The sequence below is a fragment of the Pseudophryne corroboree genome, unplaced genomic scaffold, assembly GCF_028390025.1.
Source record: "Pseudophryne corroboree isolate aPseCor3 unplaced genomic scaffold, aPseCor3.hap2 scaffold_505, whole genome shotgun sequence".
Classification (NCBI taxonomy): domain Eukaryota; kingdom Metazoa; phylum Chordata; class Amphibia; order Anura; family Myobatrachidae; genus Pseudophryne; species Pseudophryne corroboree.
The window spans coordinates 12,666-38,527 of NW_026970110.1; the positions used below are offsets into that span (position 1 = coordinate 12,666).

General features: G+C 45.4%; 18 non-coding genes and 2 pseudogenes across 18 annotated transcripts; all 20 read right to left on the bottom strand.

Moving 5' to 3' along the window:
* Positions 1 to 542: 542 nt before the first annotated feature.
* On the bottom strand, positions 543 to 705 carry LOC135030847 (U1 spliceosomal RNA). The gene has a single exon (XR_010226777.1). It is a non-coding gene; the product is annotated as a U1 spliceosomal RNA (small nuclear RNA).
* A 152-nt stretch (positions 706 to 857) lies between these two features.
* LOC135030730 (U1 spliceosomal RNA) lies at positions 858 to 1,021 on the bottom strand. The gene has a single exon (XR_010226672.1). It is a non-coding gene; the product is annotated as a U1 spliceosomal RNA (small nuclear RNA).
* Positions 1,022 to 1,713: 692 nt separating this feature from the next.
* LOC135030791 (U1 spliceosomal RNA) lies at positions 1,714 to 1,855 on the bottom strand (annotated as a pseudogene).
* A 149-nt stretch (positions 1,856 to 2,004) lies between these two features.
* On the bottom strand, positions 2,005 to 2,168 carry LOC135030864 (U1 spliceosomal RNA). The gene has a single exon (XR_010226793.1). It is a non-coding gene; the product is annotated as a U1 spliceosomal RNA (small nuclear RNA).
* A 671-nt stretch (positions 2,169 to 2,839) lies between these two features.
* LOC135030831 (U1 spliceosomal RNA) lies at positions 2,840 to 3,002 on the bottom strand. The gene has a single exon (XR_010226763.1). It is a non-coding gene; the product is annotated as a U1 spliceosomal RNA (small nuclear RNA).
* Positions 3,003 to 3,154: 152 nt separating this feature from the next.
* Positions 3,155 to 3,318, bottom strand: LOC135030723 (U1 spliceosomal RNA). Its single transcript, XR_010226666.1, has one exon. It is a non-coding gene; the product is annotated as a U1 spliceosomal RNA (small nuclear RNA).
* Positions 3,319 to 4,012: 694 nt separating this feature from the next.
* LOC135030830 (U1 spliceosomal RNA) lies at positions 4,013 to 4,154 on the bottom strand (annotated as a pseudogene).
* Positions 4,155 to 4,296: 142 nt separating this feature from the next.
* Positions 4,297 to 4,460, bottom strand: LOC135030874 (U1 spliceosomal RNA). Its single transcript, XR_010226803.1, has one exon. It is a non-coding gene; the product is annotated as a U1 spliceosomal RNA (small nuclear RNA).
* Positions 4,461 to 5,121: 661 nt separating this feature from the next.
* On the bottom strand, positions 5,122 to 5,284 carry LOC135030839 (U1 spliceosomal RNA). The gene has a single exon (XR_010226770.1). It is a non-coding gene; the product is annotated as a U1 spliceosomal RNA (small nuclear RNA).
* Positions 5,285 to 5,436: 152 nt separating this feature from the next.
* Positions 5,437 to 5,599, bottom strand: LOC135030713 (U1 spliceosomal RNA). Its single transcript, XR_010226656.1, has one exon. It is a non-coding gene; the product is annotated as a U1 spliceosomal RNA (small nuclear RNA).
* A 2,627-nt stretch (positions 5,600 to 8,226) lies between these two features.
* On the bottom strand, positions 8,227 to 8,389 carry LOC135030776 (U1 spliceosomal RNA). The gene has a single exon (XR_010226715.1). It is a non-coding gene; the product is annotated as a U1 spliceosomal RNA (small nuclear RNA).
* A 152-nt stretch (positions 8,390 to 8,541) lies between these two features.
* LOC135030717 (U1 spliceosomal RNA) lies at positions 8,542 to 8,705 on the bottom strand. The gene has a single exon (XR_010226660.1). It is a non-coding gene; the product is annotated as a U1 spliceosomal RNA (small nuclear RNA).
* Positions 8,706 to 9,375: 670 nt separating this feature from the next.
* LOC135030828 (U1 spliceosomal RNA) lies at positions 9,376 to 9,536 on the bottom strand. Its single transcript, XR_010226761.1, has one exon. It is a non-coding gene; the product is annotated as a U1 spliceosomal RNA (small nuclear RNA).
* A 152-nt stretch (positions 9,537 to 9,688) lies between these two features.
* Positions 9,689 to 9,852, bottom strand: LOC135030743 (U1 spliceosomal RNA). The gene has a single exon (XR_010226685.1). It is a non-coding gene; the product is annotated as a U1 spliceosomal RNA (small nuclear RNA).
* A 670-nt stretch (positions 9,853 to 10,522) lies between these two features.
* On the bottom strand, positions 10,523 to 10,685 carry LOC135030774 (U1 spliceosomal RNA). The gene has a single exon (XR_010226713.1). It is a non-coding gene; the product is annotated as a U1 spliceosomal RNA (small nuclear RNA).
* A 152-nt stretch (positions 10,686 to 10,837) lies between these two features.
* On the bottom strand, positions 10,838 to 11,001 carry LOC135030683 (U1 spliceosomal RNA). Its single transcript, XR_010226627.1, has one exon. It is a non-coding gene; the product is annotated as a U1 spliceosomal RNA (small nuclear RNA).
* A 670-nt stretch (positions 11,002 to 11,671) lies between these two features.
* LOC135030775 (U1 spliceosomal RNA) lies at positions 11,672 to 11,834 on the bottom strand. Its single transcript, XR_010226714.1, has one exon. It is a non-coding gene; the product is annotated as a U1 spliceosomal RNA (small nuclear RNA).
* A 152-nt stretch (positions 11,835 to 11,986) lies between these two features.
* LOC135030694 (U1 spliceosomal RNA) lies at positions 11,987 to 12,150 on the bottom strand. Its single transcript, XR_010226638.1, has one exon. It is a non-coding gene; the product is annotated as a U1 spliceosomal RNA (small nuclear RNA).
* A 671-nt stretch (positions 12,151 to 12,821) lies between these two features.
* Positions 12,822 to 12,984, bottom strand: LOC135030767 (U1 spliceosomal RNA). The gene has a single exon (XR_010226707.1). It is a non-coding gene; the product is annotated as a U1 spliceosomal RNA (small nuclear RNA).
* A 152-nt stretch (positions 12,985 to 13,136) lies between these two features.
* Positions 13,137 to 13,300, bottom strand: LOC135030706 (U1 spliceosomal RNA). Its single transcript, XR_010226650.1, has one exon. It is a non-coding gene; the product is annotated as a U1 spliceosomal RNA (small nuclear RNA).
* Positions 13,301 to 25,862: the final 12,562 nt, after the last annotated feature.

Here is a 25,862-nt window from a genome sequence, read left to right on the forward strand (position 1 = left end):
ATGAACATGGGAGATCAGAAGGCTGCCTAATACTGAAGCACCCCCAAACAACAAACCAAATGCAACAACTAGTGCAAGCATTCCTGGGGGAAGGCCAGCAGCAGATGGATTTGCATATGGTGATGTCATCCAAGCAGTGGGTCAAAGTTGGCTTCAACCCTCATCTGCATATGAATAGAGAAGAGGGGCGTGCAGGGCATGGCGGCCTTTTGCGGCGCTTGGATGACCCCTAGTTCGCATTAAACACCTCCACCCTCCTTCGGTGTGGGGCTCATGTTGGCTATGCCCCAGCCCCTGAAGCATTCAAGCTGATTTCTTGCAGCAGCTGGGCACTGTAACAGCTCCAGAGCTGCTCTGTAAGGCAAGTAAAAGGGTGTGGGCCCTGCAGCACTACCTGTAGTTCGCATTGTGCGTTGGAAGGCACAAAGTAAGCAGACGGGAGAAGTCAGGATAGTGCGCAAGGGCATAGAAGGGAGGGGCTCAAGAAAAAAGAAGTGGAAACAGACAGCAAACTAGGCTGGAGAGAGACCTGAGACAAAGAGATCTGAATTATATGAGAGCCGACCAGGGGTAACACAAATTACGCAGTCAAGCTTCACACATTTGGGGAAATCGCAGGATCAGCACACCCAGAGTGCAATGGGTGATCCTTGCCCTGGGAGAAGCACCTACATGATCATAGTATCTCACCTGGCAGGTAAGTAGGAGTTGGGCTAGAGCTGGGGAGGGTCGCTGCTCGGGCACCCCCCTGTCAAGTGAAGGAGATCCAACTGAGGCAGCACAAGGAAACTCTCGAAAGAAGAACAAGGCTAGAGGAAGATCTGAGACAAAGAAATCTGACTTTTACCAGAGCTGACCAGAGGAAAGCACAAACACAGTCCCCCACTACCACAAATAATGCAGTCGAGTTTCCCACATTTGTGGAAATCACAGGGGTCAGCATACCCAGAATGCAATGAATGAACCTCACCCTGGGAGAACAATCTTCATGACCATGGTATCTCATATGCAAAATAAGTATGATTTGGGATAGGGCTGGGGAGGGCCGCTGCTCAGGCACATCTCTGTCAAGTAAAGGAGATTCAACTGAGGCAGCACAAGGGAACTCTCATCTGGGGACAACAACTGCAGGGAGAACACATATTTTCAGATGAACATGGGAGGGCAGAAGGCTACCTAATACTGAAGCACCCCCAAACAACAAACAAAATGCAACAACTAGTGCAAGCATTCCTGGGGGAAGGCCTGCAGCAGATGGATTTGCATATGGTGATGTCATCCAAGCAGTGGGTCAAAGTTGGCTTCAACCCTCGTCTGCATATGAAAAGAGAAAAGGGGCGTGCAGGGCATGGCAGCCTTTTGCGGCGCTTGGATGACCCCTAGTTCGCATTAAACACCTCCACCCTCCTTCGGTGTGGGGCTCATGTTGGCTATGCCCCAGCCCCTGAAGCATTCAAGCTGATTTCTTGCAGCAGGTGGGCACTGTAACAGCTCCAGAGCTGCTCTGTAAGGCAAATAAAAGTGTATGGGACCTGCAGCACTACCTGTAGTTCGCATTGTGCGTTGGAAGGCACAAAGTAAGCAGACGGGAGAAGTCAGGATAGTGCGCAAGGGCATAGAAGGGAGCGGCTCAAGAAAAGAGAAGTGGAAACAGACAGCAAACTAGGCTGGAGAGAGACCTGAGACAAAGAGATCTGAATTATATGAGAGCTGACCAGGGGAAACACAAATTATGCAGTCAAGTTTCCCACATTTGGGGAAATCGCAGGAGCAGCACACCCAGAGTGCAATGGGTGATCCTTGCCCTGGGAGAAGCAACTTCATGATCATAGTATCTCACCTGGCAGGTAAGTAAAAGTTGGGCTAGAGCTGGGGAGGGTCGCTGCTCGGGCACCCCCCTGTCAAGTGAAGGAGATCCAACTGAGGCAGCACAAGGGAACTCTCGAAAGAACAAGGCTAGAGGAAGATCTGAGACTAAGAAATCTGACTTTTACCAGAGCTGACCAGAGGAAAGCACAAACACAGTCCCCCACTACCACAAATAATGCAGTCGAGTTTCCAACATTTGGGGAAATCACAGGGGTCAGCATACCCAGAATGCAATGAATAAACCTCACCCTGGGAGAACAATCTTCATGACCATGGTATCTCCTATGCAAAATAAGTATGATTTGGGATAGAGCTGGGGAGGGCCGCTGCTCAGGCACATCTCTGTCAAGTAAATGCGATTCAACTGAGGCAGCACAAGGGAACTCTCATTTGGGGACAACAACTCCAGGGAGAACACAAATTTTCAGATGAACATGGGAGGGCAGAAGGCTGCCTAATACTGAAGCACCCCCAAACAACAAACCAAATGCAACATCTAGTGCAAGCATTCCTGGGGGAAGGCCTGCAGCAGATGGATTTGCATATGGTGATGTCATCCAAGCAGTGAGTCAAAGTTGGCTTCAACCCTCGTCTGCATATGAAAAGAGAAAAGGGGCGTGCAGGGCATGGCGGCCTTTTGCGGCGCTTGGATGACCCCTAGTTCGCATTAAACGCCTCCACCCTCCTTCGGTGTGGGGCTCATGTTGGCTATGCCCCAGCCCCTGAAGCATTCAAGCTGATTTCTTGCAGCAGCTGGGCACTGTAACAGCTCCAGAGCTGCTCTGTAAGGCAAGTAAAAGGGTGTGGGCCCTGCAGCACTACCTGTAGTTCGCATTGTGCGTTGGAAGGCACAAATTAAGCAGACGGGAGAAGTCAGGATAGTGCGCAAGGGCATAGAAGGGAGCGGCTCTAGAAAAGAGAAGTAGAAACAGACAGCAAACTAGGCTGGAGAGAGACCTGAGACAAAGAGATCTGAATTATACGAGAGCCGACCAGGGGAAACACAAATTATGCAGTCAAGTTTGCCACATTTGGAAAAATCACAGGAGCAGCACACCCAGAGTGCAATGAGTGAGCCTTGCCCTGGGAGAAGCACCTTCATGATCATAGTATATCACCTGGCAGGTAAGTAGGAGTTGGGCTAGAGCTGGGGAGGGTCGCTGCTCGGGCACCCCCCTGTCAAGTGAAGGAGATCCAACTGAGGCAGCACAAGGAATCTCTCGAAAGAAGAACAAGGCTAGAGGAAGATCTGAGACAAATAAATCTGACTTTTACCAGAGCTGACCAGAGGAAAGAACAAACACAGTCCCCCACTACCACAAATAATGCAGTCGAGTTTCCCACATTTGGGGAAATCATACGGGTCAGCATACCCAGAATGCAATGAATGAACCTCACCCTGGGAGAACAATCTTCATGACCATGGTATCTCCTATGCAAAATAAGTATGATTTGGGATAGGGCTGGGGAGGGCCGCTGCTCAGGCACATCTCTGTCAAGTAAAGGAGATTCAACTGAGGCAGTACAAGGGAACTCTCATCTGGGGACAACAACTGCAGGGAGAACACATATTTTCAGATGAACATGGGAGGGCAGAAGGCTACCTAATACTGAAGCACCCCCAAACAACAAACCAAATGCAACAACTAGTGCAAGCATTCCTGGGGGAAGGCCTGCAGCAGATGGATTTGCATATGGTGATGTCATCCAAGCAGTGGGTCAAAGTTGGCTTCAACCCTCGTCTGCATATGAAAAGAGAAAAGGGGCGTGCAGGGCATGGCAGCATTTTTCGGCGCTTGGATGACCCCTAGTTCGCATTAAACACCTCCACCCTCCTTCGGTGTGGGGCTTATGTTGGCTATGTCCCAGCCCCGAAGCATTCAAGCTGATTTCTTGCAGCAGCTGGGCACTGTAACAGCTCCAGAGCTGCTCTGTAAGGCAAGTAAAAGGGTGTGGGCCCTGCAGCACTACCTGTAGTTTGCATTGTTCATTGTAAGGCACTAAGTAAGCAGACGGGAGGAGAAGTCAGGATAGTGCACAAGGGTATAGAAGGGAGGGGCTCAAGAAAAAAGAAGTGGAAACAGACAGCAAACTAGGCTGGAGAGAGACCTGAGACAAAGAGATCTGAATTATATGAGAGCTGACCAGGGGAAACACAAATTATGCAGTCAAGTTTCCCACATTTGGGGAAATTGCAGGAGCAGCACACCCAGAGTGCAATGGGTGAAACTTGCCCTGGGAGAAGCACCTTCATGATCATAGTATCTCACCTCGCAGGTAAGTAGGATTTGGGATAGAGCTGGGGAGGGTCGCTGCTCGGGCACCCCCCTGTCAAGTGAAGGAGATCCAACTGAGGCAGCACAAGGAAACTCTCGATAGAAGAACAAGGCTAGAGGAAGATCTGAGACAAATAAATCTGACTTTTACCAGAGGAAAGAACAAACACAGTCCCCCACTACCACAAATAATGCAGTCGAGTTTCCCACATTTGGGGAAATCATAGGGGTCAGCATACCCAGAATGCAATGAATGAACCTCACCCTGGGAGAACAATCTTCATGACCATGGTATCTCCTATGCAAAATAAGTATGATTTGGGATAGGGCTGGGGAGGGCCGCTGCTCAGGCACATCTCTGTCAAGTAAAGGAGATTCAACTGAGGCAGCACAAGGGAACTCTCATCTGGGGACAACAACTGCAGGGAGAACACATATTTTCAGATGAACATGGTAGGGCAGAAGGCTGCCTAATACTGAAGCACCCCCAAACAACAAACCAAATGCAACAACTAGTGCAAGCATTCCTGGGGGAAGGCCTGCAGCAGATGGATTTGCATATGGTGATGTCATCGAAGCAGTGGGTCAAAGTTGGCTTCAACCCTTGTCTGCATATGAAAAGAGAAAAGGGGCGTGCAGGGCATGGCGGCCTTTTGCGGCGCTTGGATGACCCCTAGTTCGCATTAAACACCTCCACCCTCCTTCGGTGTGGGGCTATGCCCCAGCCCCTGAAGCATTCAAGCTGATTTCTTGCAGCAGCTGGGCACTGTAACAGCTCCAGAGCTGCTCTGTAAGGCAAGTAAAAGGGTGTGGGCCCTGCAGCACTACCTGTAGTTTGCATTGTGCGTTGGAAGGCACAAAGTAAGCAGACGAGAGAAGTCAGGATAGTGCGCAAGGGCATAGAAGGGAGCAACTCAAGAAAAGAGAAGTGGAAACAGACAGCAAACTAGGCTGGAGAGAGACCTGAGACAAAGAGATCTGAATTATACGAGAGCCGACCAGGGGAAACACAAATTATGCTGTCAAGTGTCCAACATTTGGGGAAACCGCAGGAGCAGCACACCCAGAGTGCAATGGGTGAGCCTTGCCCTGGGAGAAGCACCTTCATGATCATAGTATCTCACCTGGCAGGTAAGTAGGAGTTGGGCTAGAGCTGGGGAGGGTCGCTGCTCGGGCACCCCCCTGTCAAGTGAAGGAGATCCAACTGAGGCAGCACATGGAAACTCTCGAAAGAAGAACAAGGCTAGAGGAAGATCTGAGACAAATAAATCTGACTTTTACCAGAGCTGACCAGAGGAAAGCACAAACACAGTCCCCCACTACCACAAATAATGCAGTCGAGTTCCCACATTTGGGGAAATCACACGGGTCAGCATACCCAGAATGCAATGAATGAACCTCACCCTGGGAGAACAATCTTCATGACCATGGTATCTCCTATGCAAAATAAGTATGATTTGGGATAGGGCTGGGAAGGGCCGCTGCTCAGGCACATCTCTGTCAAGAATTTATAAAGTCTATACATATATATAACCAAATGTCAATATATATATATATAGAACCCAGCGCTCCTATCAAAACTTATCTATTTCACCAATTTGTTGCTTATTTAATCTTTATACATCTATTAATTTTCACCATATATTATAAAATGCTGCTCCCATAGGTAATTTACCATTTACCAATAATAAACCAAATTTTAAAGATAATCACACTTGTTATCAAGGGAGCGCAAAAAATAAAATATACAAGCTCTTTATTTTTAAAAAATATATATAGACAGAAGAAACCCACATTCAATAAAATACAATGGAGTCAACATATATAGGCACCACTATCCATATCTAAATGTAATCAGGATCTATTTCATATTGCCCTTGATGAAAACGGAATGTTTATTAAAGTGTCCAAAAAATCCTCCTGGATACAGCTGTTGTTATTTAATCGTTACTTTCCAATTGTAATTGATACATTAAATTCCTTCTTGTGGATGAACAGCAACAGTTGTAACCAATGCCTCTTATTTACTGCAGTTAAAGTTCATATGTAACTCACGTGAGTAATGAAAGAAAACAGGGGGAGAGCGCTGTGATGGTTGGTGAAACACAGCGGTATGCTACGACCCCCGTTAACCGTGGCTGGATCTTATTGGCACTCGCGGTCGGGATATTTCTCCCTGCCGTGGGGTAGAGACCTCCTTTTGCTCGGTCTCAAATTGCTTTTTCCCCTTCACCGCTGCCTTTACATCAGACGTCCGCCGTGATGTAGCTCGTTCATGAACGGGCTTATATCTCAGCAATCAGAGTGTCCGGTAATCACCTTTCTTACGCGTTTCTCCGCTGTAATCCAAGAGCGGTTTCGTCAGAGGATACATCAGCAGCCTAGCAGGCTCTTTTTAAAATGCACCGGACCAATAGCATTACTAATTAGTTGATTGGATACATACATGTACTAATTGGATGCATACATGTAATGACTCACATATGGAACAACTTTCTAATTGCAATTGCACATATAAAGGCATTTCATAATATAAAAATAAGCAACATGGTGATTAAAAATAATAATAAAATAAGCAACAAGGTGGTTTAAAAAATAACAGAAAATATATAATCTATATACAGATTAACCTATAATCTTTCAATCAATACCTCATATCTATAATCACATATACATAATTCAGAGACTCAGCACTAAGGATCCCCATTTACTCATATAAAACCTTTTAGGGTAACATAAATCCATGTCACTACTAAAGCAGTTCTTGTGGCGCAGGGGAAACATCACCTGCACTCTATGCAGCTAGTCCCATGTTCGAATCCAACCCGCTCAGCTTAACATCCATATTATTTATTTACTTTTAATGGGATCATTCGATCAATTCATTTTTACCTTTAATTTTTGTTAATATTATTTCTATATTTCATTATTTTAACCCCTGGAATAATTACATTGCTGTTTAAACAACAAAAAGAATTGAAGAAAAAATAAATATTAAACAGACAATTTAAGGATTCGAAGATTTAAAGATTTAAAGATTTTAAAATTTAAAACAGGGAGGGGGGGAGGGAGGGGGGCCTTTTGGGAGAATGAGGGAAAAAAAATAAAAATAGAAAAAAAAATATATATATATAGAACCAAGAGAAAGTGTAAAAAGAGGATGGAGGAAGAAATCTGATGTTCATCATTACTAGTGGATTTTACTAAAGAACTTTAAAGGAACACACACAACAGGATTATACAGTTTCATCCTAAGAGGAAAGCTGTTTCCAAAATAGCTACTTCTAATAATTTTGTTTATTTATTAAACATACAATAAATGGATATTCAATAAATAATATATTAGGTAAATCAATAGATAAAATCTTCAGAGACTGCCAATGTTGTTCAGTTCGATGCTCTCATTCAGACCATCAGGTGTAAGGGTACCCAATGAAAAAATCCAAAATGCCGCCCTTGTCAAGTAAAGGAGATTCAACTGAGGCAGCACAAGGGAACTCTCATCTGGGGACAACAACTGCAGGGAGAACACATATTTTCAGATGAACATGGGAGGGCAGAAGGCTGCCTAATACTGAAGCACCCCCAAACAACAAACCAAATGCAACAACTAGTACAAGCATTCCTGGGGGAAGGCCTGCAGCAGATGGATTTGCATATGGTGATGTCATCCAAGCAGTGGGTCAAAGTTGGCTTCAACCCTCGTCTGCATATGAAAAGAGAAAAGGGGCGTGCAGGGCATGGCGGCCTTTTGCGGCGCTTGGATGACCCCTAGTTCGCATTAAACACCTCCACCCTACTTCGGTGTGGGGCTCATGTTGGCTATGCCCCAGCCCCTGAAGCATTCAAGCTGATTACTTGCAGCTGGGCACTGTAATAGCTCCAGAGCTGCTCTGTAAGGCAACTAAAAGGGTGTGGGCCCTGCAGCACTACCTGTAGTTCGCATTGTGCTTTGGAAGGCACAAAGTAAGCAGACGGGAGAAGTCAAGATAGTGCGCAAGGGCATAGAAGGGAGTGGCTCAAGAAAAGAGAAGTGTAAACAGACAGCAAACTAGGCTGGAGAGAGACATGAGACAAAGAGATCTGAATTATACGAGAGCTGACCAGGGGAAACACAAATTATGCAGTCAAGTTTCCCACATTTTGGGAAATCGCAGGAGCAGCACACCCAGAGTGCAATGGGTGAGCCTTGCCCTGGGAGAAGCACCTTCATGATCATAGTATCTCACCTAGCAGGTAAGTAGGAATTGGGCTAGAGCTGGGGAGGGTCGCTGCTCGGGCACCCCCCTGTCAAGTGAAGGAGATCCAACTGAGGCAGCACAAGGGAACTCTCAAAAGAAGAACAAGGCTAGAGGAAGATCTGAGACAAAGAAATCAGACTTTTACCAGAGCTGACCAGAGGAAAGCACAAACACAGTCCCCCACTACCACAAATAATGCTGTCAAGTTTACCACATTTGGGGAAATAACAGGGGTCAGCATACCCAGAATGCAATGAATGAACCTCACCCTGGGAGAACAATCTTCATGACCATGGTATCTCCTATGCAAAATAAGTATGATTTGGGATAGGGCTGGAGAGGGCCGCTGCTCAGGCACATCTTTGTCAAGTAAAGGAGATTCAACTGAGGCAGCACAAGGGAACTCTCATCTGGGGACAACAACTGCAGGAGGTACACATATTTTCAGATGAACATGGGAGGGCAGAACGCTGCCTAATATGGAAGCACCCCCAAACAACAAACCAAATGCAACAACTAGTACAAGCATTCCTGGGGAAGGCCTGCAGCAGATGGATTTGCATATGGTGATGTCATCCAAGCAGTGGGTCAAAGTTGGCTTCAACCCTCGTCTGCATATGAAAAGAGAAAATTGGCATGCAGGGCATGGCGGCCTTTTGCGGTGCTTGGATGACCCCTAGTTCGCATTAAACACCTCCACCCTCCTTCGGTGTGGGGCTCATGATGGCTATGCCCCAGCCCCTGAAGCATTCAAGCTGATTTCTTGCAGCAGCTGGGCACTGTAACAGCTCCAGAGCTGCTCTGTAAGGCAAGAAAAAGGGTGTGGGCCCTGCAGCACTACCTGTAGTTTGCATTGTGCGTTGGAAGGCACAAAGTAAGCAGACGGGAGAAGTCATGATAGTGCGCAAGGGCATAGAAGGGAGCAACTCAAGAAAAGAGAAGTGGAAACAGACTGCAAACTAGGCTGGAGAGAGACCTGAGACAAAGAGATCTGAATTATACGAGAGCCGACCAGGTGAAACACAAATTATGCAGTCAAGTGTCCAACATTTGGGAAACCGCAGGAGTAGCACACCCAGAGTGCAATGGGTGAGCCTTGCCTGGGAGAAGCACCTTCATGATCATAGTATCTCACCTGGCAGGTAAGTAGGAGCTGGGCTAGAGCTGGGGAGGGTCGCTGCTCGGGCACCCCCCTGTCAAGTGAAGGAGATCCAACTGAGGCAGCACAAGGGAACTCTCGAAAGAAGAACAAGGCTAGAGGAAGATCTGAGACAAAGAAATCTGACTTTTACCAGAGCTGACCAGAGGAAAGCACAAACACAGTCCCTCACTACCACAAATAATGCTGTCCAGTTTCCCACATTTGGGGAAATCACAGGGGTCAGCATACCCAGAATGCAATGAATGGACCTCACCCTGGAAGAATAATCTTCATGACCATGGTATCTCCTATGCAAAATAAGTATGATTTGGGATAGAGCTGGGGAGGGCCGCTGCTCAGGCACATCTCTGTCAAGTAAAGGCGATTCAACTGAGGCAGCACAAGGGAACTCTCATCTGGGGACAACAACTGCAGGGAGAACACATATTTTCAGATGAACATGGGAGGGCAGAAGGCTGCCTAATACTGAAGCACCCCCAAACAACAAACCAAATGCAACAACTAGTGCAAGCATTCCTGGGGAAGGCCTGCAGCAGATGGATTTGCATATGGTGATGTCATCCAAGCAGTGGGTCAAAGTTGGCTTCAACCCTCGTCTGCATATGAAAAGAAAAAAGGGATGTGCAGGGCATGGCGGCCTTTTGCGGCGCTTGGATGACCCCTAATTCGCATTAAACATCTCCACCCTCCTTCGGTGTGGGGCTCATGTTGGCTATGCCCCAGCCCCTGAAGCATTCAAGCTGATTTCTTGCAGCAGCTGGGCACTGTAACAGCTCCAGAGCTGCTCTGTAAAGCATGTAAAAGGGTGTGGGCCCTGCAGCACTACCTGTAGTTTGCATTGTGCGTTGGAAGGCACAAAGTAAGCAGACAGGAGAGGTCAGAATAGTGTGCAAGGGCATAGAAGGGAGCGGCTCAAGAAAAGAGAAGTGGAAACAGACAGCAAACTAGGCTGGAGAGAGACCTGAGACAAAGAGATCTGAATTATACGAGAGCCGACCAGGGGAAACACAAATTATGCAGTCAAGTTTCCCACATTTGGGGAAATCACAGGGGCAGCACACCCAGAGTGCAATGGGTGAGCCTTGCCCTGGGAGAAGCACCTACATGATCATAGTATCTCACCTGGCAGGTAAGTAGGAGTTGGGCTAGAGCTGGGGAGGGTCGCTGCTCGGGCACCCCCCTGTCAAGTGAAGGAGATCCAACTGAGGCAGCACAAGGGAACTCTCGAAAGAAGAACAAGGCTAGAGGAAGATCTGAGACAAAGAAATCTGACTTTTACCAGAGCTGACCAGAGGAAAGCACAAACACAGTCCCCCACTACCACAAATAATACAGTCAAGTTTCCCACATTTGGGGAAATCACAGGGGTCAGCATACCCAGAATGCAATGAATGAACCTCACCCTGGGAGAACAATCTTCATGACCATGGTATCTCCTATGCAAAATAAGTATGATTTGGGATAGGGCTAGGGAGGGCCGCTGCTCAGGCACATCTCTGTCAAGTAAAGAAGATTCAACTGAGGCAGCACAAGGGAACTCTCATCTGGGGACAACAACTGCAGGGAGAACACATATTTTCAGATGAACATGGGAGGGCAGAAGGCTGCCTAATACTGAAGCACCCCCAAACAACAAACCAAATGCAACAACTAGTGCAAGCATTCCTGGGGAAGGCCTGCAGCAGATGGATTTGCATATGGTGATGTCATCCAAGCAGTGGGTCAAAGTTGGCTTCAACCCTCGTCTGCATATGAAAAGAAAAAAGGGATGTGCAGGGCATGGCGGCCTTTTGCGGCGCTTGGATGACCCCTAATTCGCATTAAACATCTCCACCCTCCTTCGGTGTGGGGCTCATGTTGGCTATGCCCCAGCCCCTGAAGCATTCAAGCTGATTTCTTGCAGCAGCTGGGCACTGTAACAGCTCCAGAGCTGCTCTGTAAAGCATGTAAAAGGGTGTGGGCCCTGCAGCACTACCTGTAGTTTGCATTGTGCGTTGGAAGGCACAAAGTAAGCAGACAGGAGAGGTCAGAATAGTGTGCAAGGGCATAGAAGGGAGCGGCTCAAGAAAAGAGAAGTGGAAACAGACAGCAAACTAGGCTGGAGAGAGACCTGAGACAAAGAGATCTGAATTATACGAGAGCCGACCAGGGGAAACACAAATTATGCAGTCAAGTTTCCCACATTTGGGGAAATCACAGGGGCAGCACACCCAGAGTGCAATGGGTGAGCCTTGCCCTGGGAGAAGCACCTACATGATCATAGTATCTCACCTGGCAGGTAAGTAGGAGTTGGGCTAGAGCTGGGGAGGGTCGCTGCTCGGGCACCCCCCTGTCAAGTGAAGGAGATCCAACTGAGGCAGCACAAGGGAACTCTCGAAAGAAGAACAAGGCTAGAGGAAGATCTGAGACAAAGAAATCTGACTTTTACCAGAGCTGACCAGAGGAAAGCACAAACACAGTCCCCCACTACCACAAATAATACAGTCAAGTTTCCCACATTTGGGGAAATCACAGGGGTCAGCATACCCAGAATGCAATGAATGAACCTCACCCTGGGAGAACAATCTTCATGACCGTGGTATCTCCTATGCAAAATAAGTATGATTTGGGATAGGGCTGGGGAGGGCCGCTGCTCAGGCACATCTCTGTCAAGTAAAGAAGATTCAACTGAGGCAGCACAAGGGAACTCTCATCTGGGGACAACAACTGCAGGGAGAACACATATTTTCAGATGAACATGGGAGGGCAGAAGGCTGCCTAATACTGAAGCACCCCCAAACAACAAACCAAATGCAACAACTAGTGCAAGCATTCCTGGGGGAAGGCCTGCAGCAGATGGATTTGCATATGGTGATGTCATCCAAGCAGTGGGTCAAAGTTGGCTTCAACCCTCGTCTGCATATGAAAAGAGAAAAGGGGCATGCAGGGCATGGCGGCCTTTTGTGGCGCTTGGATGACCCCTAGTTCGCATTAAACACCTCCACCCTCCTTCGGTGTGGGGCTCATGTTGGCTATGCCCCAGCCCCTGAAGCATTCAAGCTGATTTCTTGCAGTAGCTGGGCACTGTAACAGCTCCAGAGCTGCTCTGTAAGGCAAGTAAAAGGGTGTGGGCCCTGCAGCACTACCTGTAGTTCGCATTCTGCGTTGCAAGGCACAAAGTAAGCAGATGGGAGAAGTCAGGATAGTGCGCAAGGGCATAGAAGGGAGCGGCTCAAGAAAAGAGAAGTGGAAACAGACAGCAAACTAGGCTGGAAAGAGACCTGAGACGAAGAGATCTGAATTATACGAGAGCCGACCAGGGGAAACACAAATTATGCAGTCAAATGTCCCACATTTGGGGAAATCGCAGGAGCAGCACACCCAGAGTGCAATGGGTGAGCCTTGCCCTGGGAGAAGCACCTTCATGATCATAGTATCTCACCTGGCAGGTAAGTAGGAGTTGGGATAGAGCTGGGGAGGATCGCTGCTCAAGCACCCCCCTGTCAAGTGAAGGAGATCCAACTGAGGCAGCACAAGGGAACTCTCAAAAGAAGAATAAGACTAGAGGAAGAAATGAGACAAAGAAATCTGACTTTTACCAGAGCTGACCAGAGGAAAGCACAAACACAGTCCCCCACTACTACAAATCATGCAGTCAAGTTTCCCACATTTGGGGAAATCACAGGGGTCAGCATACCCAGAATGCAATGAATGAACCTCACCCTGGGAGAACAATCTTAATGACCATGGAATCTCCTATGCAAGATAAGTATGATTTGGGATAGGGCTGGAGAGGGCCGCTGCTCAGGCACATCTCTGTCAAGTAAAGGAGATTCAACTGAGGCAGCACAAGGGAACTCTCATCTGGGGACAACAACTGCAGGGAGAACACATATTTTCAGATGAACATGGGAGGGCAGAAGGCTGCCTAATACTGAAGCACCCCCAAATAACAAACCAAATGCAACAACTAGTGCAAGCATTCCTGGGGGAAGGCCTGCAGCAGATGGATTTGCATATGGTAATGCCATCCAAGCAGTGGGTCAAAGTTGGCTTTAACCCTCGTCTGCATATGAAAAGAGAAAAGGGGCGTGCAGGGCATGGCGGCCTTTTGCGGCGCTTGGATGACCCCTAGTTCGCATTAAACACCTCCACCCTCCTTCGGTGTGGGGCTCATGTTGGCTATGCCCCAGCCCCTGAAGCATTCAAGCTGATTTCTTGCAGCAGCTGGGCACTGTAACAGCTCCAGAGCTGCTCTGTAAGGCAAGAAAAAGGGTATGGGCCCTGCAGCACTACCTGCAGTTTGCATTGTGCATTGGAAGGCACAAAGTAAGCAGACGGGAGAAGTCAGGATAGTGCGCAAGGGCATAGAAGGGAGCGGCTCAAGAAAAGAGAAGTGGAAACAGACAGCAAACTAGGCTGGAGAGCTCTTCTGTCTATATTTTGCAAACCTGCTCTTGTCCTCTCCAGCTGCTCCATGTAGATTTGACGTCTGGAAAGGTGCATAACCCAATGACAAGCAAACACACTCCTGCATGAGTTTTCTCTCTCACTAGCTGGATGATACACAATCATTTGCATGTGCTCCACCTCCGACACACCACCCACCCAACCACCCAGTGACCAGAGCCACCCACAAGCCAACTGGCTACGTGATTTAATTTGCACAGTGTAGTCATCCAGGCAGCATGCCCTTCTCAATGGAAGGATCTCTGGTTCCATGGAATCTTCCACATTGGAATGCTGCGGAACAAAAAGGATTTAAATATTCAGCTTGCTAGCATTCAATGTACCTGCGGCTTGGCTCTAGCACATGGGTCTTCATCCTGTGGCCCTCCAGCTGCTGTGAAACTACACATCCCAGCATGCCCTGCCACAATTTTGCTATTAAGGTATGCTAAAACTGAGGCAGGGCATGCTGGCATGTGTAGTTCCACAGCAGCTGGAGGGTCGCAGGTTGAAGACCCATGTTCTAGCATGCCTGTTCTATGATGCATGTACCGTGATGTCACAATCAGCTTGGAATGGGGTGTCTAGCAGGCATTTGCTGACAGCCACTTGAGGGAGACACACATCAGGAGATGCAGCATATCGGAGGTCTTCGATGCCTTTCCAGCAAATGCACACCACCTGCTGCTGGTCTGGACACAAAACAATACCCACAATCGAAGTCCCAAAATGCCCAACTACTGGATTCATGTAAGTAGTGAATTTAGGAATGAATTTAGAAGTAGGAAATTAAGTTAGTTCACAAGTACATTCAAATTCAGATCTAAAGTCTAGGTAGGCCTCACGTCCTGGCAGCCCCCAGCACTTAAAAATGCCTTGATTAGAGGTAGAGAATTAAATGTAGATAAAAAGTAGACACAAAATAAGACTCCACAGAGCAGTTATCAGGTGTCTTTATCAATTGTTGCATTTAAAAAATCAAGCAATTAGGGAACACAATGTTGCAACAATGTAACCCTATTTGCAAAATAGTACTAAATAAGTTTGTCGATGTAAGACATTTGCAAAGGCGCATCCAAAACACGCTGGAAAATGCAACTGAATCTGTTTTTGGAGGCTAGAATAGGAAATGTGCATCGGTCCTACAAGTACTGAAAGCTCTTCTACCATCTCCCTTTTCTGAAAAGCCATTTAATATATGGTTCCCAGATAGGGGACATATCAGATATTGCCTTTCAAAAGCAGCAAATATCATACCACTTCTATTGCCATCAAAGATAAACATTGATTGTTTTCAGATATTGGATTGAAAAAGCAGTCTTTATTGACATAAAGAAGCAAAAAAACATACATAAACATTACACACATAAGTACTGTGTTGCAGCACAGATAAAACACAATACAAATGCTGTCGGTATAGTACAGTTCAAGAACTACAGCACAGGCCAGCCTACACTATAAATCATGAACTGCACTATACATTTAAACAATACAATAATACAACAGTTAATAAGGCTATGGGTGTGGAATGTAAGAGGGTGAGGGAATCACAAGCCCGAAGCTTTATTGAAAGACAGACACATATAAAGGGAGGATTAATAAATACAAAGATATCCTTTACTATAGAATGTAGTCCAATCCGGTCTTTCAACTCTTCCACAACTTAAAAACGGATAGTGTTCCCAAGCCTTGTATCCTGGAATATCTTCAGTCTCTCGCCAATGAAGAAAACAATCCCTCCAGCAGACTCTTCAACCACGATACAAGATCGCAGCCAAAAGGGCGAGAAGCAACTACACTTGCGTTTAACCAAAATAGCTAAAACTTAGTGGAGGAAAGTGCAGTGCACCAAAACATAAGCTGACACAATCATGGAGAATGCGCCAGCATATATGCTCTTCTATCTATATTTTGCAAACCTGCTCTTGTCCCCTCCAGCTGCTCCATGTAGATTTGACGTCTGGCAAGGTGCATAACCCACTGACAAGCAGGCACACTCCTGCATGAGTTTTCACTCTCACTAGCTGGATGATACACATTCATTTGCATGTGCTCCACCTCCGACACACCGCCCACCCAACCACCCAGTCACCAGAGCCACCCACAAGCCAACTGGCTCCGTGATTTAATTTGCACAGTGCAGTCATCCAGGCAGCATGTCCTTCTCAATGGAATAATCTCTGGTTCCATGGAATCTTCCGCATTGGAATGCTGCGGAAGAAAAAGGATTTAAACATTCAGCTTGCTAGCATTCAATGTACCTGCGGCTTGGCTCTAGCACATGGGTCTTCATCCTGTGGCCCTCCAGCTGCTGTGAAACTACACATCCCAGCATGCCCTGCCACAGTTTTGCTATTAAGGTATGCTAAAACTGAGGCAGGGCATGCTGGGATGTGTAGTTCCACAGCAGCTGGAGGGTCGCAGGTTGAAGACCCATGTTCTAGCATGCCTGTTCTATGATGTATGTTCCGTGATGTCACAATCAGCTTGGAATGGGGTATCTAGCAGGCATTTGCTGACAGCCACTTGAGGGAGACACACATCAGGAGATGCAGCATATCGGAGGTCTTCGATGCCTTTCCAGCAAATGCACACCACCTGCTGCTGGTCTGGACACAAAACAATGCCCACAATCGAAGTCCCAAAATGCCCAACTACAGGATTCATGTAAGTAGTGAATTTAGGAATGAATTTAGAAGTAGGAAATTAAGTTAGTTCACAAGTACATTCAAATTCAGATCTAAAGTCTAGGTAGGCCTCACGTCCTGGCAGCCCCCAGCATTTAAAAATGCCTTGATTAGAGGTAGGGAATTAAATGTAGATAAGAAGTAGACGCAAAATAAGACTCCACAGAGCAGTTATCAGGTGTCTTTATCAATTGTTGCATTTAAAAAATCAAGCAATTAGGGAACACAATGTTGCAACAATGTAACCCTATTTGCAAAATAGTACTAAATAAGTTTGTCGGTGTAAGACATTTGCAAAGGCGCATCCAAAACACGCTGGAAAATGCAACTGAATCTGTTTTTGGAGGCTAGAATAGGAAATGTGCATCGGTCCTACAAGTACTGAAAGCTCTTCTACCATCTTCCTTTTCTGAAAAGCCATTTAATATATGGTTCCCAGATAGGGGACATATCAGATATTGCCTTTCAAAAGCAGCAAATATCATACCACTTCTATTGCCATCAAAGATAAACATTGATTGTTTTCAGATATTGGATTGAAAAAGCAGTCTTTATTGACATAAAGAAGCAAAAAAACATACATAAACATTACACACATAAGTACTGTGTTGCAGCACAGCCAAAACACAATACAAATGCTGTCGGTATAGTACAGTTCAAGAACTACAGCACAGGCCAGCCTACACTATAAATCATGAACTGCACTATACATTTAAACTATACAATAATACAACAGTTAATAAGGCTATGTGTGTGGAGTGTAAGAGTGTGAGGGAATCACAAGACCGAAGCTTTATTGTAACACAGACACATATAAGGGGAGGGGCAATAAATAGAAAGGTATCCTTTACTATAGAATGTAGTCCAATCCGACCTCTGTGCTCTTGCACAACTGAAAAACGGATAGTGTTCCCAAGCCTTCCATCCTGGAATATCTTTGGTCTTTCGCCAATGAAGAAAACAATCCCTCCCTCCAGCAGACCCTTCAACCACGATACAAGATCACAGCCAAAAGGCCGAGAAGCAACTACACTTGAGCTTAACAAAAATGGCTAAAACTTAGTGGAGGAAAGTGCAGTGCACCAAAACATAAGCTGACACAATCATGGAGAATGTGCCAGCATATATGCTCTTCTATATATATTTTGCAAACCTGCTCTTGTCCCCTCCAGCTGCTCTATGTAGATTTGACGTCTGGCAAGGTGCATAACCCACTGACAAGCAGGCACACTCCTGCATGAGTTTTCTCTCTCACTAGCTGGATGATACACAATCATTTGCATGTGCTTCACCTCTAACACACCGCCCACCCAACCACCCAGTCACCAGAGCCACCCACAAACCAACTGGCTCCGTGATTTAATTTGCACAGTGTAGTCATCCAGGCAGCATGTCCTTCTCAATGGAAGGATCTCTGGTTCCATGGAATCTTCCACATTGGAATGCTGCGGAACAAAAAGGATTTAAATATTCAGCTTGCTAGCATTCAATGTACCTGCGACTTGGCTCTAGCACATGGGTCTTCATCCTGTGGCCCTCCAGCTGCTGTGAAACTACACATCCCAGCATGCCCTGCCACAGTTTTGCTATTAAGGTATGCTAAAACTGAGGCAGGGCATGCTGGGATGTGTAGTTCCACAGCAGCTGGAGGGTCGCAGGTTGAAGACCCATGTTCTAGCATGCCTGTTCTATGATGTATGTTCCGTGATTTCACAATCAGCTTGGAATGGGGTATCTAGCAGGCATTTGCTGACAGCCACTTGAGGGAGACACACATCAGGAGATGCAGCATATCGGAGGTCTTCGATGCCTTTCCAGCAAATGCACACCACCTGCTGCTGGTCTGGACACAAAACAATGCCCACAATCGAAGTCCCAAAATGCCCAACTACAGGATTCATGTAAGTAGTGAATTTAGGAATGAATTTAGAAGTAGGAAATTCAGTTAGTTCACAAGTACATTCAAATTCAGATCTAAAGTCTAGGTAGGCCTCACGTCCTGGCAGCCCCCAGCATTTAAAAATGCCTTGATTAGAGGTAGGGAATTAAATGTAGATAAGAAGTAGACGCAAAATAAGACTCCACAGAGCAGTTATCAGGTGTCTTTATCAATTGTTGCATTTAAAAAATCAAGCAATTAGGGAACACAATGTTGCAACAATGTAACCCTATTTGCAAAATAGTACTAAATAAGTTTGTCGATGTAAGACATTTGCAAAGGCGCATTTAAAACACGCTGGAAAATGCAACTGAATCTGTTTTTGGAGGCTAGAATAGGAAATGTGCATCGGTCCTACAAGTACTGAAAGCTCTTCTACCATCTTCCTTTTCTGAAGAGCTATTTAATATATGGTTCCCAGATAGGGGACATATCAGATATTGGCTTTCAAAAGCAGCAAATATCATACCACTTCTATTGCCATCAAAGATAAACATTGATTGTTTTCAGATATTGGATTGAAAAAGCAGTCTTTATTGACATAAAGAAGCAAAAAAACATGCATAAACATTACACACATAAGTACTGTGTTGCAGCACAGCCAAAACACAATACAAATGCTGTCGGTATAGTACAGTTCAAGAACTACAGCACAGGCCAGCCTACACTATAAATCATGAACTGCACTATACATTTAAACTATACAATAATACAACAGTTAATAAGGCTATGTGTGTGGAGTGTAAGAGTGTGAGGGAATCACAAGACCGAAGCTTTATTGTAACACAGACACATATAAGGGGAGGGGCAATAAATAGAAAGGTATCCTGAAAAACGGATAGTGTTCCCAAGGTATCCTGAAAAACGGATAGTGTTCCCAAGCCTTCCATCCTGGAATATCTTTGGTCTTTCGCCAATGAAGAAAACAATCCCTCCCTCCAGCAGACCCTTCAACCACGATACAAGATCACAGCCAAAAGGCTGAGAAGCAACTACACTTGAGCTTAACAAAAATGGCTAAAACTTAGTGGAGGAAAGTGCAGTGCACCAAAACATAAGCTGACACAATCATGGAGAATGTGCCAGCATATATGCTCCTCTATCTGTATTTTGCAAACCTGCTCTTTTCCCCTCCAGCTGCTCTATGTAGATTTTACGTCTGGCAAGGTGCATAACCCACTGACAAGCAGGCACACTCCTGCATGAGTTTTCTCTCTCACTAGCTGGATGATACACAATCATTTGCATGTGCTTCACCTCCGACACACCACCCACCCAACCACCCAGTCACCAGAGCCACCCACAAACCAACTGGCTCCGTGATTTAATTTGCACAGTGTAGTCATCCAGGCAGCATGTCCTTCTCAATGGAAGGATCTCTGGTTCCATGGAATCTTCCACATTGGAATGCTGCGGAACAAAAAGGATTTAAATATTCAGCTTGCTAGCATTCAATGTACCTGCGGCTTGGCTCTAGCACATGGGTCTTCATCCTGTGGCCCTCCAGCTGCTGTGAAACTACACATCCCAGCATGCCCTGCCACAGTTTTGCTATTAAGGTATGCTAAAACTGAGGCAGGGCATGCTGGGATGTGTAGTTCCACAGCAGCTGGAGGGTCGCAGGTTGAAGACCCATGTTCTAGCATGCCTGTTCTATGATGCATGTACCGTAATGTCACAATCAGCTTGGAATGGGGTGTCTAGCAGGCATTTGCTGACAGACACTTAAGGGAGACACACATCAGGAGATGCAGCATATCGGAGGTCTTCGATGCCTTTCCAGCAAATGCACACCACCTGCTGCTGGTCTGGACACAAAACAATGCCCACAATCGAAGTCCCAAAATGCCCAACTACAGGATTCATGTAAGTAGTGAATTTAGGAATGAATTTAGAAGTAGGAAATTAAGTTAGTTCACAAGTACATTCAAATTCAGATCTTAAGTCTAGGTAGGCCTCACGTCCTGGCAGCCCCCAGCATTTAAAAATGCATTGATTAGAGGTAGAGAATTAAATGTAGATAAGAAGTAGACACAAAATAAGACTCCACAGAGCAGTTATCAGGTGTCTTTATCAATTGTTGCATTTAAAAAATCAAGCAATTAGGGAACACAATGTTGCAACAATGTAACCCTATTTGCAAAATAGTACTAAATAAGTTTGTCGGTGTAAGACATTTGCAAAGGCGCATCCAAAACATGCTGGAAAATGCAACTGAATCTGTTTTTGGAGGCTAGAATAGGAAATGTGCATCGGTCCTACAAGTACTGAAAGCTCTTCTCCCATCTCCCTTTTATGAAAAGCCATTTAATATATGGTTCCCAGATAGGGGACATATCAGATATTGCCTTTCAAAAGCAGCAAATATCATACCACTTCTATTGCCATCAAAGATAAACATTGATTGTTTTCAGATATTGGATTGAAAAAGCAGTCTTTATTGACATAAAGAAGCAAAAAAACACACATAAACATTACACACATAAGTACCGTGTTGCAGCACAGCCAAAACACAATACAAATGCTGTCGGTATAGTACAGTTCAAGAACTGCAGCACAGGCCAGCCTACACTATAAATCATGAACTGCACTATACATTTAAACAATACAATAATACAACAGTTAATAAGGCTATGGGTGTGGAGTGTAAGAGGGTGAGGGAATCACAAGCCCGAAGCTTTATTGAAAGACAGACACATATAAAGGGAGGATTAATAAATACAAAGACTTTACTATAGAATGTAGTCCAATCCGGTCTTTCAACTCTTCCACAACTGAAAAACGGATAGTGTTCCCAAGCCTTCCATCCTGGAATATCTTCAGTCTCTCGCCAATGAAGAAAACAATCCCTCCAGCAGACTCTTCAACCACGATACAAGATCACAGCCAAAAGGGCGAGAAGCAACTACACTTGCGTTTAACCAAAATGGCTAAAACTTAGTGAAGGAAAGTGCAGTGCACCAAAACATAAGCTGACACAATCATGGAGAATGCGCCAGCATATATGCTCTTCTATCTTTATTTTGCAAACCTGCTCTTGACCCCTCCAGCTGCTCCATGTAGATTTGACGCCTTGCAAGGTGCATAACCCACTGACAAGCAGGCACACTCCTGCATGAGTTTTCACTCTCACTAGCTGGATGATACACATTCATTTGCATGTGCTCCACCTCCGACACACCGCCCACCCAACCACCCAGTCACCAGAGCCACCCACAAGCCAACTGGCTCCGTGATTTAATTTGCACAGTGCAGTCATCCAGGCAGCATGTCCTTCTCAATGGAATAATCTCTGGTTCCATGGAATCTTCCGCATTGGAATGCTGCGGAACACAAAGGATTTAAACATTCAGCTTGTCAATGTACCTGCGGCTTGGCTCTAGCACATGGGTCTTCATCCTGTGGCCCTCCAGCTGCTGTGAAACTACACATCCCAGCATGCCCTGCCACAGTTTTGCTATTAAGGTATGCTAAAACTGAGGCAGGGCATGCTGGGATGTGTAGTTCCACAGCAGCTGGAGGCTCGCAGGTTGAAGACCCATGTTCTAGCATGCCTGTTCTATGATGTATGTTCCGTGATGTCACAATCAGCTTGGAATGGGGTATCTAGCAGGCATTTGCTGACAGCCACTTGAGGGAGACACACATCAGGAGATGCAGCATATCGGAGGTCTTCGATGCCTTTCCAGCAAATGCACACCACCTGCTGCTGGTCTGGACACAAAACAATGCCCACAATCGAAGTCCCAAAATGCCCAACTACAGGATTCATGTAAGTAGTGAATTTAGGAATGAATTTAGAAGTAGGAAATTCAGTTAGTTCACAAGTACATTCAAATTCAGATCTAAAGTCTAGGTAGGCCTCACGTCCTGGCAGCCCCCAGCATTTAAAAATGCCTTGATTAGAGGTAGGGAATTAAATGTAGATAAGAAGTAGACGCAAAATAAGACTCCACAGAGCAGTTATCAGGTGTCTTTATCAATTGTTGCATTTAAAAAATCAAGCAATTAGGGAACACAATGTTGCAACAATGTAACCCTATTTGCAAAATAGTACTAAATAAGTTTGTCGATGTAAGACATTTGCAAAGGCGCATTTAAAACACGCTGGAAAATGCAACTGAATCTGTTTTTGGAGGCTAGAATAGGAAATGTGCATCGGTCCTACAAGTACTGAAAGCTCTTCTACCATCTTCCTTTTCTGAAAAGCCATTTAATATATGGTTCCCAGATAGGGGACATATCAGATATTGCCTTTCAAAAGCAGCAAATATCATACCACTTCTATTGCCATCAAAGATAAACATTGATTGTTTTCAGATATTGGATTGAAAAAGCAGTCTTTATTGACATAAAGAAGCAAAAAAACATACATAAACATTACACACATAAGTACTGTGTTGCAGCACAGCCAAAACACAATACAAATGCTGTCGGTATAGTACAGTTCAAGAACTACAGCACAGGCCAGCCTACACTATAAATCATGAACTGCACTATACATTTAAACTATACAATAATACAACAGTTAATAAGGCTATGTGTGTGGAGTGTAAGAGTGTGAGGGAATCACAAGACCGAAGCTTTATTGTAACACAGACACATATAAGGGGAGGGGCAATAAATAGAAAGGTATCCTTTACTATAGAATGTAGTCCAATCCGACCTCTGTGCTCTTGCACAACTGAAAAACGGATAGTGTTCCCAAGCCTTCCATCCTGGAATATCTTTGGTCTTTCGCCAATGAAGAAAACAATCCCTCCCTCCAGCAGACCCTTCAACCACGATACAAGATCACAGCCAAAAGGCTGAGAAGCAACTACACTTGAGCTTAACAAAAATGGCTAAAACTTAGTGGAGGAAAGTGCAGTGCACCAAAACATAAGCTGACACAATCATGGAGAATGTGCCAGCATATATGCTCTTCTATCTGTATTTTGCAAACCTGCTCTTTTCCCCTCCAGCTGCTCTATGTAGATTTTACATCTGGCAAGGTGCATAACCCACTGACAAGCAGGCACACTCCTGCATGAGTTTTCTCTCTCACTAGCTGGATGATACACAATCATTTGCATGTGCTTCACCTCCGACACACCACCCACCCAACCACCCAGTCACCAGAGCCACCCACAAACCAACTGGCTCCGTGATTTAATTTGCACAGTGTAGTCATCCAGGCAGCATGTCCTTCTCAATGGAAGGATCTCTGGTTCCATGGAATCTTCCACATTGGAATGCTGCGGAACAAAAAGGATTTAAATATTCAGCTTGCTAGCATTCAATGTACCTGCGGCTTGGCTCTAGCACATGGGTCTTCATCCTGTGGCCCTCCAGCTGCTGTGAAACTACACATCCCAGCATGCCCTGCCACAGTTTTGCTATTAAGGTATGCTAAAACTGAGGCAGGGCATGCTGGGATGTGTAGTTCCACAGCAGCTGGAGGGTCGCAGGTTGAAGACCCATGTTCTAGCATGCCTGTTCTATGATGCATGTACCGTAATGTCACAATCAGCTTGGAATGGGGTGTCTAGCAGGCATTTGCTGACAGACACTTGAGGGAGACACACATCAGGAGATGCAGCATATCGGAGGTCTTCGATGCCTTTCCAGCAAATGCACACAACCTGCTGCTGGTCTGGACACAAAACAATGCCCACAATCGAAGTCCCAAAATACCCAACTACAGGATTCATGTAAGTAGTGAATTTAGGAATGAATTTAGAAGTAGGAAATTAAGTTAGTTCACAAGTACATTCAAATTCAGATCTAAAGTCTAGGTAGGCCTCACGTCCTGGCAGCCCCCAGCATTTAAAAATGCCTTGATTAGAGGTAGAGAATTAAATGTAGATAAGAAGTAGACACAAAATAAGACTCCACAGAGCAGTTATCAGGTGTCTTTATCAATTGTTGCATTTAAAAAATCAAGCAATTAGGGAACACAATGTTGCAACAATGTAACCCTATTTGCAAAATAGTACTAAATAAGTTTGTCGATGTAAGACATTTGCAAAGGCGCATCCAAAACACGCTGGAAAATGCAACTGAATCTGTTTTTGGAGGCTAGAATAGGAAATGTGCATCGGTCCTACAAGTACTGAAAGCTCTTCTCCCATCTCCCTTTTCTGAAAAGCCATTTAATATATGGTTTCCAGATAGGGGACATATCAGATATTGCCTTTCAAAAGCAGCAAATATCATACCACTTCTATTGCCATCAAAGATAAACATTGATTGTTTTCAGATATTGGATTGAAAAAGCAGTCTTTATTGACATAAAGAAGCAAAAAAACACACATAAACATTACACACATAAGTACCGTGTTGCAGCACAGCCAAAACACAATACAAATGCTGTCGGTATAGTACAGTTCAAGAACTACAGCACAGGCCAGCCTACACTATAAATCATGAACTGCACTATACATTTAAACAATACAATAATACAACAGTTAATAAGGCTATGGGTGTGGAGTGTAAGAGGGTGAGGGAATCACAAGCCCGAAGCTTTATTGAAAGACAGACACATATAAAGGGAGGATTAATAAATACAAAGACTTTACTATAGAATGTAGTCCAATCCGGTCTTTCAACTCTTCCACAACTGAAAAACGGATAGTGTTCCCAAGCCTTCCATCCTGGAATATCTTCAGTCTCTCGCCAATGAAGAAAACAATCCCTCCAGCAGACTCTTCAACCACGATACAAGATCACAGCCAAAAGGGCGAGAAGCAACTACACTTGCGTTTAACCAAAATGGCTAAAACTTAGTGAAGGAAAGTGCAGTGCACCAAAACATAAGCTGACACAATCATGAAGAATGCGCCAGCATATATGCTCTACTATCTATATTTTGCAAACCTGCTCTTGTCCCCTCCAGCTGCTCCATGTAGATTTGACGCCTGGCAAGGTGCATAACCCACTGACAAGCAGGCACACTCCTGCATGAGTTTTCACTCTCACTAGCTGGATGATACACATTCATTTGCATGTGCTCCACCTCCGACACACCGCCCACCCAACCACCCAGTCACCAGAGCCACCCACAAGCCAACTGGCTCCGTGATTTAATTTGCACAGTGCAGTCATCCAGGCAGCATGTCCTTCTCAATTGAATAATCTCTGGTTCCATGGAATCTTCCGCATTGGAATGCTGCGGAAGAAAAAGGATTTAAACATTCAGCTTGCTAGCATTCAATGTACCTGCGGCTTGGCTCTAGCACATGGGTCTTCATCCTGTGGCCCTCCAGCTGCTGTGAAACT